At 37.8% G+C, this 20,952-nt stretch overlaps 1 protein-coding gene across 2 annotated transcripts in view; it reads left to right on the top strand.

Annotated features, from left to right (window-relative positions):
• The first annotated feature begins 16,792 nt into the window (after positions 1-16,792).
• The window catches only part of LOC133515743 (scavenger receptor class B member 1-like), a 30,085-nt gene continuing 25,925 nt past the window's right edge, over positions 16,793-20,952 (top strand). Inside the window, exon 1 of one of the 2 annotated variants that reach the window (XM_061848315.1) lies at positions 16,793-17,025. The gene's annotated coding sequence lies outside the window, so the exon portion shown is untranslated. Of the gene's footprint in view, positions 17,026-17,155; positions 17,418-20,952 lie in introns of those variants that run through there. The other variant, XM_061848314.1, reaches the window with a different exon arrangement.

Below are 20,952 nucleotides of genomic sequence, written 5' to 3'. Positions count from 1 at the left end.
TACAAATAGCGAACTTGTGCCTTAAGGCATTTTCTCGGTTAACCAATAGGCAATGGGCTAAACCAGAAAGATTGAAGGTAAACTTAGCGAATGACGTGCCTATATCATCAATTTGCACCGAACCGGCCTTGGTGGTAATTCATTGAAATCATATTCAAATAGAAAACATGACGACGATTGGAAAGGAATTCGGCTGTTAAATATAGTGACAATGTAGATATTTACTAAACATCATTGTTTTTACGTTTTTAACAGACTTCAAAATCGAAGGTCGATTATTTCAAAACGCCCAATATAAAACAGTTCCATAGCTTTGATACTAACAGAAAACAGACGAAGCACAGCCACACCCACAGCCGGTTTAAAAGGAATTTCTTTCCGCGGATGCTCCGACTATGGAATGAACTTCCTGCCGAAATTATCTTGAGGGGCCACAGTATGGGGTTCTTCAACATATAGTCTGTACCTTTAGGTAGTTAAATAAATGTAAACAATGTGTTTTTACATTTTCGGGTACTTGAAACATTTATCAGTTAACCAACCAAATAGAAGACTGTGTGGATCTGTTCCTTCATAGTTCTGGCATTGACGTATTTTATTTCATCGTGTAATGTTTTCATGTACCCTCAAATGCTTAATTATTCAATTTCGTTTTAGGTTCTTTTCTTTACTAGGGCGAAGTAATATAGCAAATATGACAAAACTAATTCCTATTGATTAATCATATATCATATCATCCCGATGTATTCCTATTTAGAAAAAAATATCACGATTACATCAGTACCCCTAGTGTAAATTTAATCGACATCATAACGTGACGAACGCGTTTGCGTTAAGTGTCATTTTGTATAGGATTTTGAGTTTCCAAAACGTCCCGCTTGGCGCGCTCTTTCTAAATCACATACAAAATGAGACTAAACGCAAACGCGTACGTACGTCACGTTTCGAAATCGAATTTATTTACACTAGGGGTACAGCTTCGTTATTAATAATAATAATAAATAAATAATAAATATCTTTATTCAGTAATAAAGGACAATATTTGCTTACGTTTTTGTTTACATAGATATAGTTATTAATTAACTTAGCAAGTAGATATAGTACAGTACAGTTACATGGCCAACTCCAGTCCCTAAGTCAATATAATAAGGTGTACAATTGGTCAATTAACTGCACTGTTTAGATTACAATAAAATAATATATGATCAACATTTCATGAATAAAGTAAGCTACATCTGTTCCCCGTACTAGTATTCAACTGTATCACGGTGGAAACAGGAGGTTATTGTTGAGTAAGTAACATATCGTAGTAAAACTTCTGTAAGTTTTGGCACATTGAATTAAATTAATTGACATGAAGAATTTTCTTGCCCAATAAAATACCTAATTGTGGTATGTTTACATTTTTACTATAGACTTACAGGAGTGTACAGGTTTTATTAAGAATCGGTAACGTGGCTAACGCACATGCAACAGTAACACCCCTGGAGATGCAGCAGTCCATATACTACAGTGACCGACATGTTATTTAAAAACCCTTGAAATTGGAGACATATTCTTTAAATGTGATAGAGCTCCACTAAGATTTTTTTTTCAAGATTCAACCCCAAACGGTTAAATTCTTCTTATACGTTAAGTACAGCACAGCATCAAATAGATAGTGACGGCCAAGGTGGTCAAATTTATCTAGACACATTTGTATTTTCTATGTAAGTACTATTTAAGGTGTGATACGATGTATTATTTGGTCACGTTCGCCGTCTATTTTTTATGATAAAGATGGCAAACGAGCAGACGACTTGCCTGATGGTAAGCGTTTACATCCTATGGACATCCGCAACAGCAGAGGGGTTGTAAGTGCGTATCGTATATTCTTTTCTTGAAGGCTTCATCGTATCGGTAAAAACGAAAATCGACATTTCGTTGTCTGTCTCTCTATCGCTCCTGCATATTTGAGAAATAGAGAGGCGGATAAAGAAATTACGATTCCCTCAGGCGATAGTTGATTTCACAATTTAGCTGTACGGGGTAAGATACGAGGCTGACTATATTATTATATTTTCAACTTAGCAAACCGTAAACAAGAATATTCTCGGCGAGCTAGTTACGCGGACGGGACGGTGTGGCTTGCTTCCACCAATCAGAGCCGAAGATCGATAAGGTGATCACTGATTACCATTAGTTCGGAACCAGTTTACTTATTGTGAATAGGAAGCGATGCGTAATACCATAGAATAGGTGAAAATACTAGACGAAGTGACGTACGATTTCATTTTTGTGCTACTACTACTACTCAAGTGTCAAATAGGCCTCTACGTGTTGTCTTCGGCTCCCCGCATGCCTCCCAAATGTCCAGAACACCATTGTACCGTAATGAGCAAATACATACCTTAAGTATAATTAAGTAGGTACCATGAATATGACACCTAGGTCTCAAGACTCTCAAGAAGATCTTGCGTAGGTACTTGCGCATTGCATAGGTATTCAAAGTGATGATTTTGCGCAGAATTTACTTGTAACTTATTCAAATTCTAAAGTAGATTTCTAAGCCACTGGTAAGTCCTTACTTATGCTTTGTTTACCTGCCACTTGTGTCTAGTTTCGGTGATATCCGGGAAAATATAACCGTCATCGTGTGCGTAGCGTTGACGCGTTTAGTATTATTAACACCAAATCAGTATAACGTATATTTATTTATAAAACAAGAGGCTCTGAACTCATATCTACTATTATTATTTTCATTATAAACGGACGTCTGATGACGACGAAACGGGGCCGTGGAAGATGTCTCGCTACTTGGCTGACAACTGTCCAGAATGACCTGAAAAACACAAATACATGTACATGCCGAAAACGGCAAAAAATCGTCCCGTGGGGAGAAAGAGGACAAGGAGAGCCGGGCTCCTACCGGGAAAGTCGAAGTTCGTCAATTGCGGGCATTTTTCTCTGTCACTCTAATTACGTCTTAGTAAGAGTAAAAGAGAAAGATCCCCGCAATTTGCGAATTTCGGTTTTCGCGGTAAGCCCCCCGGCCCCAGATAATGGGAAAAGGTTTAGGTAGAAGAAGATAATCTGACGCCTGATGGAAAGTGAAGACAGAGCGTAAGATGGAGTTTATTGGTTCAGTAATAGCTTCACTCTTGCTTTAAAGATACCGAGATCATATTCGTACTTGTCAGGGTGCAGGTACAGTGTTTTAGTCTGTCCCTGAAAGTTAAGAATTTTAGCCTAATTTCTGGGTGTGACGAAAGGCCAGGGAAAGTCGAAGTTCGTCAATTGCGGGCATTTTTCTCTGTCACTTTAATCGTTTACATCTTAGTGAGAGTAAAAGAGAAAGATCCCGCAATTTGCGAAGTTCGGTTTTCGCGGTAGGCCCCAGGACTACTATAACCGCGAAAATCGAAGTTCGTCAATTGCGGGCATTTTTCTCTGTCACTCTAATTACGTCTTAGTGAGAGTAAAAGAGAAAGATCCCCGCAATTTTCGAAAGGTTTTCGGCAACGCAAATCGTAAGGAAAAATGTATCTAGATGACAGATGCTACGAAAAGTCACGTAACTATTACCATACATTATTTTATGTTTCCATTGGCGTCTTCTATCAACAATTATCTTCTTGACTAAGTATAGGCCGCCAAAACCAGTTCCGACGTGGTTATGGGCTGTGAAGTGGGTACAGTCGAGTTCATATAAATATGTATACATTTCTTCACCTTAATCCATTGCCATAAGGTGAAAAAATGTGTACATATTTATGAACTTGAGTGTACTTTGACGGCTCTTGCGTTATTTTGAGTTCTTTTTACTTATAGCTTATTCTGTTTGAGGATTTCAGGGTTTCTTCTATCTACAAGGTGTAACAAAAATAGTGGGGTCCGTTATATTCGGTAGTGTTTTGATTAGGAAAAAGTAGAACAATTTTTTTTAACGATTTTTTTTCTATGGCCATATTGTTCATATTGGCCAATCCTCCATACAAAGGCGAAAAAATTAATTTTGGTGTCAAAAAACTTTTTTTTCTTTTTCCTAATCAAAACACGATACGGATCCCCACTATCTTACGCCTTAATTCAGAATTATAGACACACTTTGAAAGTATTGCTAAATAAATTGTAACCTTTTTATTTATTTCCGTATTTTTGGGTTGCGTATTTTTTTATCCCCGTTTTTCCGTTCTAACTACCACGAGTATATTAGCGCGGAAGACAGACCAATTTGAGCATACACTGATATCAGAATTTCTACATTCAAATATCCTGCATTTCGCTCGTACTTGTCCGTACATGTATTGGCGCGAGCGAGACGCGCGATAGCTAAATAACATGATTCAAAAATCTTTGTAATGTTAATGTACGTCCGTGTTATCCTGTATGTCTTGATGCTATACAGAGTGTTTATTTAGCCACCTGCAATAATTTACGGGGTGAATATAGGTCATACTGAGCAACTTGTACTAATAGGTCAACCCCGAAATCGCGAAAAAAAAATAGCTCTTTCATAGATTTCGGCTGCCTGAATTTTTTTTTATACTACGTCGGTGGCAAACAAGCATACGGCCTGCCTGATGGTAAGCAGTCTCCGTAGCCTATGTACGCCTGCAACTCCAGAGGAGTTACATGCGCGTTGCCGACCCTAACCCCACCCCCCTCGTCGAGCTCTGGCAACCTAACTCACCGGCAGGATCACAACACTATGAGTAGGGTCAAGTGTTATTTGGCTGCGGGAGATTTCTATGGGAGAGTCAATTTTTTTTTACCGATTTCGGGGTTGGTCCCATAGTAAAAATTGCTCAGTTTGACCGATACATTCAGCCCGTAAATTATTGCAGGTGACTAAATAAACAACCTGTATAAACAATAAAAGGACAACCATAATATCCTTGCTGATGTGTACAAGAGATAAACAAAGCAAAGCAAAGATCAATTATTCAAGAAGAATATAATAATTTAAGTTAAAAGGTACTAAGTAGGTAATTTTTTGTAGCAAGTGGTGAGGTGAAAAGAGCATTTACGTAAGCAGGGCTTTTTGGCAATAATATTATAATTATTATTTGGTATCGATATCAGTTATTCATTCCTTCTGTAAATTACCCAAAACCGCGCAAAAAAGTGGTAATTGCACTTAAAGGTATTTTCCTACTCCTCTACTGTTATCTGTCATTTATGCATTCATTAACACGAATATAAGAACATACATAAAAGGTTTCAAGAAAAGTCTATATTGTCTATTCCTCATAAAAGCTCTTGTGCTTTTAATCGCTATAACGTTACTGCGATTAATGGCTACCAACCTAACAAAACCAAAACGAATACAGTTTTAAACTAAGTGCATTGCTTCCAACTTACAAAATATTCATTTGGTTGCATAGTAAAAATAATTACTTCATAAGTCAGAAACACGCATGTGACACCCGTAATATAGCAACACCCATAGACTACGAAGACCGCTTAGCGCTGCTTGTTAGTCTCCGTAGGCTACGGTGGCCGAAATTGAGAAAAAACTGTCCAAAAATTTAATTTAGCAAGTAGCAAGTACCAGGGCCTCATGAGTTACGAGGTGTCGCGGACCGGTCGGCCGCGGCCCGGGGCGGCACTTAAAGGTATTTTCCTACTCCTCTACTGTTATCTGTCATTTATGCATTCATTAACACGAATATAAGAACATACATAAAAGGTTTCAAGAAAAGTCTATATTGTCTATTCCTCATAAAAGCTCTTGTGCTTTTAATCGCTATAACGTTACTGCGATTAATGGCTACCAACCTAACAAAACCAAAACGAATACAGTTTTAAACTAAGTGCATTGCTTCCAACTTACAAAATATTCATTTGGTTGCATAGTAAAAATAATTACTTCATAAGTCAGAAACACGCATGTGACACCCGTAATATAGCAACACCCATAGACTACGAAGACCGCTTAGCGCTGCTTGTTAGTCTCCGTAGGCTACGGTGGCCGAAATTGAGAAAAAACTGTCCAAAAATTTAATTTAGCAAGTAGCAAGTACCAGGGCCTCATGAGTTACGAGGTGTCGCGGACCGGTCGGCCGCGGCCCGGGGCGGGCCGGGCGCGTAACAAGGTATGCTCGCGCGTCTTGGCTATATACTTTTGCTTTGTTTACCTAAATTAAGATTTATTTTTGTTGACTCGTAGGAAAAATATTGTATGCAACGTTGTATAAGTAGGTCAAAAAATGCTCGTGGCGTATTCCTTTACAATGTAACTGTAACTCACGCCACTCGCCTTTTTTGACCCTTCTTATACAACTGTTGCATAAAATACTATAAAGGCCATACAAGTATTACGTAACTACTAATATGGGGTGGAGCTGTCGTTGCCGGACTTATTTTTGGAGGGTGAAGATTTAATTAAATTTAATATATATAGGTGCTTATTATTTTTTCTGCCGCGTTTCCAAACAATAATACCTATATTTGCTAAAGCAATGAGCTTTTCTTAAGCTGTTTTTATTTTATATTCCATATTATAAAAGATAGCTCGATTGGCTATAATGTCCAAACAGCAACACTCTACTTTCTTTCTTTTTTTTTTCTTTCTGTCCATCGATTGTGTTATTACAAAAGGCATAAGGGGTCATCCATTAATTACATCACACGTTTAGGGGGAGGGAGGGGGTCAAGAAAATGTGACATCTTGTGACAAGTGGGAGGGGGAGTCACAAACTTTGTGACGTGACTTTAACTTCATCAGCATTTATTTAAAAAGAAAATTATTCGCTGTACAGTTAAATAACGTGGTTTTAGAACGATAATCGTTTTATGCGATTAATTTTCTTTCCTAGTCGGTTTTGTGTTATAATTACTAATATTTCTTTTGTCCAAAATAGTTTGATAAAATATTAATAGTAACAAATTAGATTCACCGATTTTGTTGGAAAAAAAATGCGAAAAATGTGACGTCACACCAGGGGTTTGCCAAATGTGACCAAGTGTCACAAGGAGGGGGAGGGGTCAATAAACCTAGAAATTCGTGTGATGTAAGTAATGGATGACCCCTAAGGTCCACCGATGGACAGTTAACAGTGTGAGCGATGGTACTAGAGTCGACTCATGTAGGCACAGTCACGTCTGAAAATATCGATACGAAAAATATGCCAAAAATATTTATACACTACCTTAATATATGGGCAATAAAGTCGAGTATACATATTTTTGGCACTTTTTTTCGTATCGATATTTTCAGACGTGACCGTACTATAAAGATGAAAAACTTTTGACCAGAACAGAAGTAGGTACTAAGTTGATACTTAGTATAATTGTGTACAGCGCCATCTATGTTTATTATTCGGTAACTAATTTGCGCGACCTAACGTATGTTGGTTTTTCGGGTTTTTTTTTTGCATTTATTTCAATATAGGCACCCTCTTTAGTGTAATCTTATAGAAATTTCAAGCATATTAAACACACCTTAATGTGTTAAATTACAAACTGAATTCAGAAACGAATTTTGTCAATTAAAAAGTTATCAAGTTAGAGGTGTAGCTATTTTTTTCCTGTAAAATTTATACTACATAAAAAAAAACATTATTTTTCTTCGGTAAATTTCAGAGATAAATAAGGGGTAATTTTTTGTATATTTTCCTTCATAAATAAATTTTTTCTTCACATTAAGAAAATGTTTTAGATTTACATAGTAAATTATAATAAATAAATAAAATAACACTTTCCATGCGTTTGGGTTAGCCTTGTTTAAATTAGTTGGATTAGTCCAAATTACAAAATTTGACAGACAGACATTGTGACAGACAGACGGACGGAGATGCACCATAAGGGTTCCTTTTTGCCTTTTTGGTACGGAACCCTAAATAAGATCTGTATTGGATATTATTTTGTATCATAAATAGGTATAGGTATATGTAAACATTAAAAATAATATTTACTTTTAAACATAGTTTTGCAAGAAAACATTGGGCCATCTATAGTAACCGTTAGGCCTACAATAAGTTCTGAGAATATCTATTGGCAATTTCGGTATTTTATGGCTAATATAATATGTTAATAGTTCACGACAGGTTTTGGCGAATTGATCACAACTCACTAGCATCACTAAATTATTCTCTGTATCCTAGCTAGTCGTTTTCCTTGAATAAATGAATTTAAAAAATCTTACTGTTCTTAATACCGATAATATTCATTTAAGATTTTGACACATTAGGCATTTTTGACGAAGATTCGAGAAACATATATTTGTATATTAGGTATTCTTTGCGTTTTGACGATTTCAATTTCATATATAGTATAGTCAAGTTAACAAAAAGTATGGAAGTAAGTCGTGTAGTCGTGCTTTTTTTGGATTCGTTAGATGGCGCAACTAGATTATTTCCCCCGAGTTGCACCGTTTCTATTATGTACGGAAGACCGTTAAATTTTAGGTATAAACTATAAAGTGCCGTAATTTTGGAGTAAATTAAAAGCTATTGGGTTCAAGCTAAGTAGTGTATAGAGAACACCTTGGTGCATAGTACATCTTAATTAAAAAGATGTGCAATGTATGATACCCTAAAAAATTTTTTTTTTTTCGATTGCGGCTCGAGGATAAGTCAGTCGGTTGGTGCAATCTCAGGTTAAGCTTTTTAAAGCATTATAAACATTCAGTTAACTTTGCACGCCTGGGCAAATTATGGAACATGTATTTTTAATTATTTTGTACATTGTGCTTCGGGGGAAATTAAGAGAGACGTGAAAATTTTAAAAACGGTACTTATCTAAAGACACTACATTTGCACTAAATAAAAAATAGATTTTTTTTACCGGAAGTTTGTCAAAAAGTAAATAGAATTAATCGCAACGAACTGCAAGCGAAGGTGGTTGCCGCACACGGCGCGGGGCGCGCGGGGCGGGGAGATAGCGCAGCGCGCAGCTAGGGTTTGCAATATCCGACAATTTTTCGGATCCGGATACATAGAAATAGGATATCAAGAACGACTGTCAAACTTCAAAAGTGCGACCAAAAATGAAATGCAAGTTTGTTACAACAATTAATAATCTATCGGTGTTTGACCGCTTTATCGACTACTTATTCAAATGTGTTTGATTGTATAAAAAAATGATATACGAGTAGGTATGAAGGCGCTTCCCTTAGGGTCATATAGGGCCCAAAAGTGCCTTTGATGAAACCAGCCCCATATTTTAGTATGTTGTTAAGCATGTTATTTTGACAAAAAAACCATCGGGAGACAGTTTCTAACGTGGTTAAGTCACCAGTTATGACGTCATCAAAATGGCCGGTGCCGTGTTCAGAATATTGCGTATACCACAGAAAGTATATCACATGTAAGCTTGTGTGGGGTGTCATAAAAAGCAAAATTAAATGCGCTACAATATCGTTTATACATTTGACCTTGTAAGTACCATAGTTTGCGAGAAATTTTAAAGTTTTATTTAAATTTTCCCGAAAAAAAATCCGTTTTTTGTTTTCATCAACTTTACTAGTAACTTTACAGGAAAACATTGTATCAAGATATGAATGCTACATTAGTAAGCTATTAAATTCCATAAAAATTTTGAAAATCGGTTCAAAAACAAGCAAATTACACTATTTTTGTTCCATACCGGATGACACCACCAAGAGTCGGATGGCTGTTTCAATACAATTTGCAAGGCAAATGATGTTTAAGTAAAGGTAACTTGCTGAACGATATTTATAGTAAAGTAATATTTTCGATAAAAGTATTATTATCAAAATTAAGAATACTGAGATCGTTTTGTTGTAATTTACTCCGGATCTAGCTAATTAAAGTTACACACTAATTAAACAAAAATTTTTTTTTTTACGTGTTATTTTATCCCAGAGCATGCACCTTCGCATGCGCAAAGCATAGTGTATTTAAATCCGTGTTTTACTCACCCACACCCTGTACAGCGTTCTTTGCACTTGCAAGACAATAGCTCCTTGCAGCTGAGACTAGCACCAGGAAGGGTTTTCTACAAAGAGGTGTACGCTGGTTCATCATTTTTCTTTCGCCAAGCCTAGTTGCAAGAATCTAGCATTTGTGGGTCGCTATTCAGGTAAATTGGTCCCAATGTGGGTCTGTTAAGCCCTTTTTATATGCTGTAAGAGAGCATCCTGTTGAAGGAATATACTCGATCGCTCTGTTTTTAGGGTTCCGTAGCCAAATGGCAAAAAACGGAACCCTTATAGATTCGTCATGTCCGTCTGTCTGTCCGATTATTTCCTAAACAAGATCCTCCTCGCAGTATTTACATTACCTATTTGTGTCACTACTGGGTGTCACTACTAAGTATATGTAGGGTTTGCAATTAGAATATTGTGATATTCTAATTATTCGAATATCCACCAAAATAAATATCCGAATAAACGGATTTAGATAACACAGAAATAACGTTTTTAACTATGTTTTAATACAATGATATTATCTCAACCAATTTTAAATGATTACTTGATTATTATAACAGCTAACATAATGTTATCTCTAAAACCGTACTTAATAAGGAGGGTTTATATCTGGATTAGCTGGTGCATAGTTGGAAATACATCCAATGCCTCACCTCGTGTTCATTCGTCATGAAATACTAACTATGAAAGCAATACTTACTTCACTGGATCAAAATTATTAATAATATTATTGATGCTCCGTTTTTACTACATTCACTTTCCTTCAGAGTCCCTCGACGTTGTGAACGTTCTTGCAGGAAAAAACCCCTCTTTTACATCCCCCGTAGTCGGACTGCTTACGCAAGAAATAGTTTTGTTAGAAGGGCGTGCAGGTTGTACAACAAAAATTTCTAAGCCTTGATATTTTCTGTGAGAAACTTAATAGATTTAAAACACTATCTATGCAGTGTAATAATTCATAACCCAAATGTTTAGATTGGCGCTATAAAGAAATAATCTCAGTATTAGATGTTACTGCTTTTTATAATTTCTTTATTAATAGATAATAAATCCTTGAGATTTCAGTTTGTAAACAATACCATAAGGTTGTTATAATGCTCTTATGTTTTTATTCTCATAATTTTTCTTTTCCTTTGTTTGTTTTTTGTTTTTGCGCGCACAAATAGCTCTGTTTTACTATGTAGAAACTACTTAATAAGCATGATGTTAAAATATTTTCATTAAGGAAACTGTAAGTCTAGTTTTAAGAAAAGTTCCTGTGCTATATATAACTATAAAAGACTGTTTGTTTCTTAAATAAATAAATTAAATTAAATCAGTGACCCAAAAAGAATCTTGGCCTTTGACACAAGTACAACGTCACTCTGCTCTATTCTGCACCACTCCACGCTAGTTGGATACTCCGAGGGCGTTTTAGGGCTACATCGCTCCTATCTTCTCACAGCCCGATTCTCTCCCATCCACTCCAAGTGCGAAGTCGTGCGGCTATAATCTCGTTAATTATATTGGGTGCCGCAACTAGCTACTCTAGCTCCCTATTTTTCCTACGCTTTCATCTTCTCTATCTTCATCTCTGATAGGTCCCAGAATATTCCGCCAGAATTTCGTCTTCTTAACTAAGAACTTGTTCTTTTTTTTCTGATTCAGAGTCCAAGTGTAATACTTACCGATGCCATTCATCAAAATCTAATTATTGTCTTATAGACTTGAATCATGGACAGTCTACTGATCAGCTTGGATACTAGAACTCGGTGAAGCGCTGCTGAGCATCTTAGGGCATTTTGGATTCGAACATCTATCTCCTCTTCCCGATTACTTTAGGTAGGTCTTTTCTTTTCGATCTGCAATGGCAGCATGGTTCTATTTTTATAACTTGTCACTATGCTCTTCATGACAAATGATAAAGAGCCGACCATCTTAGCCCTATTCATTTGGAGTTATTCTAGTGGTTGATTATCAGACCAATTTTCTCTCCTTCCTACTCTACTATCCTAGCCTTGGCCTCCAGGTCGCTTTTGTTTTGAGCCTATAGCCCCAAGTCATCAGGATATCCAATGATCTAATGTTTGCATTAAGCAACATTCGCATTCATTGTATAAAGTTACTGCGTGACATGATGTACTTATCAAAATTGATGTGCTGTTAGTATTTGAATTGCTTAAATATATGAAAATACTATATTGTTTTTTTTTTTTCCGGCATTAAGCGTCTATTTGCCAGTTTTTTAAATAACGCTTCTGGTGCTGATAGAGCCAGGTTAAACGCTGCTTCGGTGCCGGAATCGGGGGCTTGGCTACACGCCCTCCCCTCCCCTAACTTTGGCACCCTGCTCGACAACGACTCGTCGGCTGCGATGTTTGTGAACCACATCTATGCATCTGCGGGTCCATGGTGGAGAGCAACGGGCACCATGCCTTGAGCTGTCGCCGCTGCGCGGGGAGGTTCCCACGGCACCACGCGTTAAACGATATTATTCGAAGGGCACTGGTGTCAGCCAATGTCCCGTGTGTGCTGGAGCCGCCGGGCCTGAGTCGGTCGGATGGTAAAAGACCGGATGGTTTGACCCTGGTGCCGTGGGAGAGGGGCAAGTGCCTTTTGTGGGCTGCCACCTGCGTCAGTACGTTCGCCGCCACCCACCTTGGCCGCACCGTGCGATCGGCGGGAGCTGCTGCTGAGCAGGCGGCGTCCCTAAAGAGGGACAAGTACTCGGGGCTGGCAAGCTACTTGTTTGTTCCCCTTGCCGTGGAGACGTCAGGGTGCTGGTGCACGGAGGCGAAATCTTTTCTTGGGGAACTGGGGCGGCGCTTGCAGGAAAGAGGTCTCGACCCCCGCTCCGGGTCGTTCCTAGCGCAAAGGTTGTCCATCGCGGTTCAACGCGGAAACGCAGCAAGCGTGATGGGCACCTTTGCGTCGGGAGCGACGCGGGGTGGGTTGTTTTACTAGTTTTTTTTTTTTTAGAGGTTAGTTTAGGTTTAGTTTTATTTATAGTTAAGTTTATTTGTTAGTCCTTAAGTATTTTAATGATTGTATTTTTTTATTTAATAAGTTTTAGAATTATTGTAATATTACTGAAATTTTATTATCAAAATTAAAAGTAGATATTTAAATGACAAAATTATTCATAAATTTCATTAGAAAATTGTTTCGGTTATATAGGTCAATAACCATATTTAACGGATCCGTAATATCCGGATCTTATGACCCGCTAGATCCGGATCTTATAGTTGACGGATATCCGGATATTTCGAATATCCGGATCTCAAACCCTACGCGCAGCGATTGTTCCGAGACAGTTTGTTTGACACTTTTGACGGGCAACGAGCACAAATCTTTCTTCTGGCATTAAAACGGAACTATTGTTTTAAACAATCACTGAGTGAACTAAGTAATCTAACGTTTTCGTAAGTCTATGGAAAAACGCGATTTTTCGAATTTAACAAACATTGAGCGTACCTGTATTTAATTTGTTGACTGTCTGTCTGCATACTCAGAAACCTTTTACGAGAGGTATGGGCATTGTGAATGTCATCTCGCTCTGTGTGGTAGGGCACAGCACAGCGGATGTCATTCCAGATCTAGAGCAGAGCCCAACTGGGGAATTACCTCCACCTTACAGAAAATCGCAGCCAAATAACACTAGACCCTACTCATAGTGTTGTGTTCCTGCCGGTGAGTAAGGTTGCCAGAGCTCAACGAGGGGCGGGAGGGGGTTAGCATACGCAACGCGCATGTAACTCCTCTGGAGTTGCAGGCGTACATAGGCTACGGATACTGCTTACCATCAGGCGGGCCGTATGCTTGTTTGCCACCGACGTAGTATAAAAGAAAAAAAAACATAGTATTTTTGCAGTAGGTACATGCCACTACTCGTGCCTCAAGAGCCGTGCTTCGTCGGTGCATCTACGCGCGTTCCTTCTCTTGCCACTAATCACGCGCTTGTCGCTTCTGTGTATTTATTGCTCTACGTTTTTGGTACTTGATTACAAAACTGCATGTTCCGTATAAAAATGCCAATTTTTTATGGGGTGCGAATGTAAATAAAATCAAATGAATATGATTGCATCAATTTCCAATAGTATTAAAATTTCCCCCGAAGTACAACGACAGTAAAACATGAAAAACTACTTTCCGGGTGTCGCACCCTGGTGCGAATTTGACATTGGATTTAGATATTTTTTCTAATTATTTACTCAATTTGCACCGAGTACATTACTTTCCCCAGACCCGCAATGGCCAAAATAGATTTTTTTGTATGTTGTTTTTGTTTTTACCTGTTCCGTAGCTTAAATTAACATAAATAACACGTGCAAATTTAGATATAAGTGTTGTAAAACGTACGCCAAATTGCACCGAGTACACCTTTTTTCTCTTCTTAGTTACAAGCATTACATTATTTTCAGCCGATTTCACCCCTTTCCGGGGGGGTGAATTTAGTAACGATTGTATAAAGTTCGATTTTTAGCCCATACAAAACAATCCGTAGTGATTTTATTAGTCCTTAGAATTAGTTCCTGACTTTAGTGAAATTTGAGTTAATTTGACCGTACTAATATTTACACGTATGGGTTACACCTAATACCACCGAAGCGCTGGTGGCCTAGCGGTAAGAGCGTGCGACTTGCAATCCGGAACTCGCGGGTTCAAACCCCCGGTTCGTACCAATGAGTTTTTCGGAACTTATGTACGAAATATCATTTGATATCTACCACCAGTCGCTTTTCGGTGAAGGAAAACATATCGCGAAGAAACCGGACTAATCCCAACAAGGACTAGTTTACCCTCTGGGTTGGATTGGAAGGTCCGATGGCATATAGTAGTATGCTATATTAGTCTGATATATTTTAAAAATAGGCCCATTAAAGTAAATTTTATTGCCAAACACAACAATCTTTTTCCGAGCTTTAAGGGGCCCATTGATTATCAGTTCGCCGGTCGATATTGGCCTGTCTGTAAGTTATTTGCGACTGTCAGCTTTTGCGAATAACTTAAAATAATAGGCCGATATCGTCCGGCGAACTGGTATTCGGTGGGACCCTTTACTCATTCCTTACTGGAAAAAGTGATATCACGACGTGATGAAATACCTAGTTAGAATGCCGGTTTTAGAGGTCTAGAGGCCTCAGGCCATAAAGGAGTGGAGGCCCCCTGGCCCCAAATTATTTTACAAATAAAATAGTACATTTTACGAAGTCTCTATTGTGGGGGCCCCTCTTTTGTGGAGACCCCGGGGCTGTAGCCCTGGTTGCCCTCCTCTAAATCCGGCCCTGCCTATGTTACTTGTTTTACAAGGGGGCAAAGTTGTTGTTTAACCGCTCGTGCTAATATTGATACCCGAGCAAGCGAAATATTACTATATTGAACCATGAACGTAGCGAGTGGTTCGGAAAGTGGTTGAACGCTGCGAGGGTTACAAGGCACGAGGGTTGATCAATCGCATCCAGTGTGATAACCGCCTTATGTAGATACCGTAAGAAAAGTCAATAACATAACAACTAGGCAAAGACATGAAAATGTCAGTGGCATTTTTAATTTGTAATATGTCCATATTTTTAAGTGTGCGTTCCATTTGGCTCTTTTTTAATTCCTATAATACTAGGACTATAAACATACCGGTACAAACATTTGACACACCATCTAGTGTGACATAAAATACACTAATTTACATTAAAATTTTGGCTGATCGAGGTGCGTAGCGAACAATCCAACATGCCAGTCCTTTATGGCTCCTCTACACGATGGGCCATCATACGGGACGGGCCACCATAGTCATCATGCTGCCCCACCAGGATGGACCAGCGTGTAGAGAGGGTAGTGGTGTCGGATGGCTTATGACGCGGCGGGATGGCGATGGGATGGCCACGGTGTCGGTTTTGCGTCCGCACATCAAAGAGTGGGCCAACGATGGTGCGTACGTATCTTCAAGTGGCCCATTCCATAGTCTTCTTCTTATTCCTCGCGTTGTCCCGGCATTTTGCCACGGCTCATGGGAGCCTGGGGTACGCTTGACAACTAATCCCAAGATTTGGCGTAGGCACTAGTTTTTACGAAAGCGACTGCCATCTAACCTTCCAACCCAGAGGGTAAACTAGGCCTTATTGAGTTTAGTCCGGTTTCCTTACGATGTTTTCCTTCACCGAAAAGCGACTGGTAAATATCAAATGATATTTCTTATATAAGTCCCGAAAAACTCATTGGTACGAGCCGGGTTTGAACCCGCGACCTCCGGATTGCAAGTCGCACGCTCTTACCGCTAGGCCACCAGCGCTTCCATAGTATGTGGCCCATTCCATAGTATGTGCTCTTAACCATCGCATGGCCATCTCGCTGGTCCAGCGCTGGGCCACCATGTAGAGGATCCATTACGCTGCAATACTGCAGCAGTAATGCTGGTGCTGTCTGAATCAGGACATCACCTTTACGAATTGTCAATTAACAGCAAGAAAGGAATGAAGCCAGTATGACGTGCTGTACATAATTTAAACTAATTTTTGTTTAGCCAACACATGTGCAGGGCGCGTGGCGATAGGATCGATTGATTGTGTGCGGCCATGTGCGTAAATGGTGATTTTCTGTTAAGGCCAGACAGAAACTTATATTCGTAAGTATTCTACAAAGTAAATAAATATTTTTTTACAGCTGTAGAAAGTTCTCAATTCTTGTTAATATGTATTATCCTTGATTTCTCATCGATTTGGAATTTGGTTCGAAAGACCGTCGATACGTTTTATTTGTTATTTTGCAGAATTATGATTACAAATTGTAAAATAATCGGACAGACAGACGGACATGACGAATATATAAGGGTTCCGTTTTTTGCCATTTGGCTACGGAACCCTAAAAATGGGACGATAAAATAGAATACCCATTTTTTTTTTCTATTTGCCTAGTAGCGAAAAAACAGCCCGAATTATTAATTGGAATCCAGTCATTAGTTTATGTAAGCGAGAACGAATATCGACAGTCGAAAAATCGAATATCGTTAGTGTTGTGTGTCGACAAAGTAACATCCCTAGTGCGCAGAATGTTCAAGTCAATAAACAAGGTCAAGTGCGGGTAGTTCGAAAAACTCGCGCGGCTAGAAGATGTTGATGTCAACTTTAGCCAGTCTTCTCCGAGACCACGGGGACAACGCCGTCCTCGACGCGTCGGAGGTAAATTTAAAACTTAATACCCGACATAACATTTAGTACCTACTTATTCAATTTGCGATGTTTTTCTATCAAGGCAATTAAATTAAATCGTAGTTTTACAAAAATGCACCACCCACAAAAAAGGGGGCGTACATATACTACGTCTAATATTGAGGCTACTTCGCCTTAACAATGACATCATGCCAGGTAACATCGAAAAATGTAAGTCATTGGTCACAGACCATAACACGACGCGCGCGCATCGGTCGTCGCGCTGTCCAAACCTCGCGGAACTTCGGGAAACCACGGAAAAGTGAACACCAGTATGTGGACGCGAGTGTGATTATGAAAATTGGAAACAGTGTTTTAAAAAATAAATAAAAGGAATAATTGACATATTATTTAAATTTCAGGTAAGTTTAAAATACGTAGATATAAATATTTTTTTATTAATTCATTAAAATTAAGTAGGCATGATTATATTTATATAAGGTTAGGTAGTAAATTAGGATTTTAATTAATGTTAATTTTCTAATACAATAAGTATGCCAAGCAATCTGTTTTTATTTTTTGCCATGCTGTTTTATAAACTAAAACCCAGCTACTTTGCAACTTTTTAGCTATCATACAATATGAAAATCTGTATAGTACAGTCAAGTGCAAAAAAGTGGTTGTTTTTTTTTTAATAAATGAAAGCACTTTTTTCAAGTAACTACAAATTTATAACAATTATATATATAATGTACTTATTAAAGTTTGATAATTTTTATGAACCTAGAAAACCCACTATTAAGGTCATAAGTAGGTATTTGTTCCTGAGTCATGGATGTTTTCTATGTGTATTTATATATTATATATGTCGTTGTCCGAGTACCCACTACACAAGCCTTCTTGAGCTTTCTGTGTGGCTTACTCAATTTGTGTAATTATGTTCTATAATATTTATTTATTTATTCAAAAGTTGGTAATAAAGGCCTGTTTGTATGACTTAATCACATAATAATAAAATAAAAAGATTAGTCTCTATGTAATATAATACTTGCTATGCCTGCTAGGAATACCACGATTTATGAATAAATGCGTTGAAAGCAAAGATACATTAATTCAGTAAGATGTCTTACAGAATCACTGATTTAAACTTTCACGATTATTTCACATTATAGAAAGAAACCAATATAAACGGGACTTAATCGCGTAAGTATTAAATTTAAAATTTACTACCTCTGACGTTTCGAGGATGGCATTGTCCCCGTGGTCTCGGAGAAGACTGGCTAAAATTGATATCAACATCTAGCCGCGCGAGTTTTTCGAACTACCCGCACTTGGTCTTATTTATTGACTTGAACATTTTACGCACTAGGGTTGTTACTCTGTCGAAACACAACACTAACGATATTCGATTTCGAAAAATCGTCAGGTGAACAAGTCTGCTGTGGCTGCCTGTGCATTTATTTATTATATTTTGTATCCTCCTAAGGTCCAGCCATACAAACGAAAAATTCTAAATTTGCCACTGAAATTTGAACCTATGGTGCAGGTAAAAGAGTAAATTTTACTTTAGTATTAATTAGATAGCATTTCGTGCCATTTGGCGTTGAAACTCTAGGTCCACAGGATCGCAGCGCGCACAAGATTTTTGCAGAAATCGCGAAGCGTCTGGTTAACGTAACTGGGGACCGAAGAGCTGGCGGCTTTCTCGCACAACGTATCAGTATTGCGATACAACGAGGAAATTGTTTTGTTTACGTTTATGTACGACGTCGGAAAAATCATCATTAATACACTTAATTGATTTATTTTTCTTTACAAAATGCCCTTTTTATAGCTCTTGGTTGTGAAACATCTAAGTTGTAGGTAATTGATAACAATGATAACGATTACCGTGTTATGCAATAATTGACTCTGACACAAAGGAAAAACGGTTCAAACCATTTAATTATTTTTATCTGAGATGCTCGGGTCCGCCTCCCATATCGATAGCGATCCCATATCAGTTAGATTGAACAAACAGGAATAAATATATTCCTTTTGTCCGTTTTAGACACTTTATACATATTATCTTTTTGTGGATTGTCACAAAACTGACGAATTCATAAACTGGGGTTATCCCAGCTTATCCACAATTTTTTAGACGATTTTTATATATTTTTTCGCTCCGACTTTCTCCTTGCCACATGTAATCACATTTGGCAACCCTCTCCCCGGTGTGACATCACATTTTTTATCATTATTATGGAGGATAGGCAGGCGTTTGACCACGATCGATCACACTTGATGGTAAGTGATGATGCGGTCTACGGTGAAAACAGTAATAAGAAATTGTTACTATTATAATTAAAATCTTTTTTTTATAAAAGCTTCATTAGGAAATTAATACTTAATATGAAATCCAGCTAGGCTAGGAATATAAATTAAATAAAAATAAACGATCTTTCATTACACAAACTAGTTATGGACCTGTACAGGAAAAAACAGATTGACGTCTCAAAATCTGTGTCTCCCTCCTCCCCTTGTCAACATGTCACATTTTATTGACCCCTTCCACCCCTTAAACTTGTTACGTAATTAATTGATGGCCCCTAATATGAAAAAATGGGAACATTGTTTCCCTTTTTCATCAAAAGTACTCGTTATAAGTTCTATCTAATTAGTTAAAACTCTCTACTTTTTCTTAAAAACCCCCATATTTGCACTATAATACAACCCGTCAAATGTTAGACAAAAATTCCCAAAATAAATTTTTCATCACACTTGCCCGAAAAAGATCTTATTTCAGGCAGGTGTACTGAAGGACAACGGCCGCGGGAGTTATGGATTGTGAAAAAAAAAGCTATAATTCCCTAGGGAGTAATAGCTTTTTATTATTTCACTTATTCATACAAACCAAGTAGCATAAATGAGTTTTACTTTTAAAATACTGACGTTTATAATTTAATATTTTTGTTTAAGTATGTTTAAAATTATTTACTTTGATTAATTTGACAGCCGTTTAAAATATTTTTCCATATTTTTTTATCGTGGCTGAATGCCGAATAGGTCTATGCCTTCGATGCCTGACCTGTCAAGAAATTACAAAATGGCGGACGAATGTTTGATATTTATGTCACCGTATTTAAAAAAAAATTCGCTTGAAATTTGGTTTTTTCTTCGCAAGTGTGATGAAAAACATTGTGTGTAACTCCGGGGGTAAGAATATTGCAAACTCGGGTCTTTAATTCCCTCCAGCCTGCGGCTGTCGTGAATTACCACCTTCGTATCCAAAATTTCACCTTAGGTTGTAATGCATGAAAAAATTTAGAGACGCGTATTTTTTTAAGTTATTATTTATATACTAGACGAAAACCCGGCTTTGCTCGGGTAAAATAATAACTCTAGCACACTCAGTTAGTCAGTAGAAAAATGCGGTTATATAATTTTTAAGAAAAAAAGAACCGACTTCAATGAGGGAGACCGGTGAAAGAACGATTATTGTTGATTTTAGATTTCATACAATGAAATTAAAAAGACAGCGTCCTACGCCTAATTATGTAGAAAAGGAGGTAACGTGTTTTTTTTGCCACTGCACCCACCTTGACACTTTTCAGATTTGCCCTATGGTTGACTGGTAAGATACCCGCAATAGGGTATTTGACTGTATTTAAGATAAATTATTTCACACCATGCATGAAATAAAGCACCAGATAATTATAAAAAAAAATAGGATAGAAATATAAAAATGTGCCTTGAAAATTTAACTGCTTGGCAAAGAGAACAAATTGCCAAACGTGAACTATGCATCATTGAAGAGTTCCGTTCTGTTCATCATCAGCAGTTCCACTTCATCAAATGTCATTTATACAAATGTAAATACTTGACTAAGATCACTATATATGCCTTTAACATTTGAGGAGTTCCCTCGAGTCCTCATGGACCCCGGACCCCATCGTCGGAACTCGAACTTGACAAAAA

The sequence above is a fragment of the Cydia pomonella genome, chromosome 3 (genome assembly GCF_033807575.1).
Source record: "Cydia pomonella isolate Wapato2018A chromosome 3, ilCydPomo1, whole genome shotgun sequence".
NCBI classification, from domain to species: domain Eukaryota; kingdom Metazoa; phylum Arthropoda; class Insecta; order Lepidoptera; family Tortricidae; genus Cydia; species Cydia pomonella.
This window is presented reverse-complemented; position numbering and strand designations above follow the sequence as displayed.